Consider the following 443-nt stretch of genomic DNA (forward strand, 5'->3'; position numbering starts at 1 on the left):
GTTTGACTCCTGTGGAGATACTGAAACACACTTGCTTCCTTATCTGTACAAGGGGGGGTAGGGAGGTTGCCCTCACTTGTGGGACCCCAAGGAGAAACAAAGGAGGTGGAGAAGTCACATTTCTCTGACAATATGGGCTGAAGGGTTTTGGGGCTGTTTCAGCCATCCCAGAAAGCACAAGAAGGCTCAAAAGTTCAGGCTTTGAAAAGAAACAAAACCCTAACTAGCTGGTTCCCATTACTAAAGCAAGACATCACACCAGAAATCTTGTAATAGTCTCCCTCCATATAACCTACTTTTCCAGTTAAATCATACCATCTCCAGGTTGATCCTAAGCCCCTCTGGCCAAGTTTCCATAACTCCAAACAGCTGTTTATGAGAGCCTAGAATGAGTCACACAGACATTTCAATTTTTTAATTTTTGTTCACATTCTCTGAGGCAT

The sequence above is a fragment of the Pteropus alecto genome, unplaced genomic scaffold (assembly GCF_000325575.1).
Source record: "Pteropus alecto unplaced genomic scaffold, ASM32557v1 scaffold52, whole genome shotgun sequence".
In the NCBI taxonomy this organism is placed as follows: domain Eukaryota; kingdom Metazoa; phylum Chordata; class Mammalia; order Chiroptera; family Pteropodidae; genus Pteropus; species Pteropus alecto.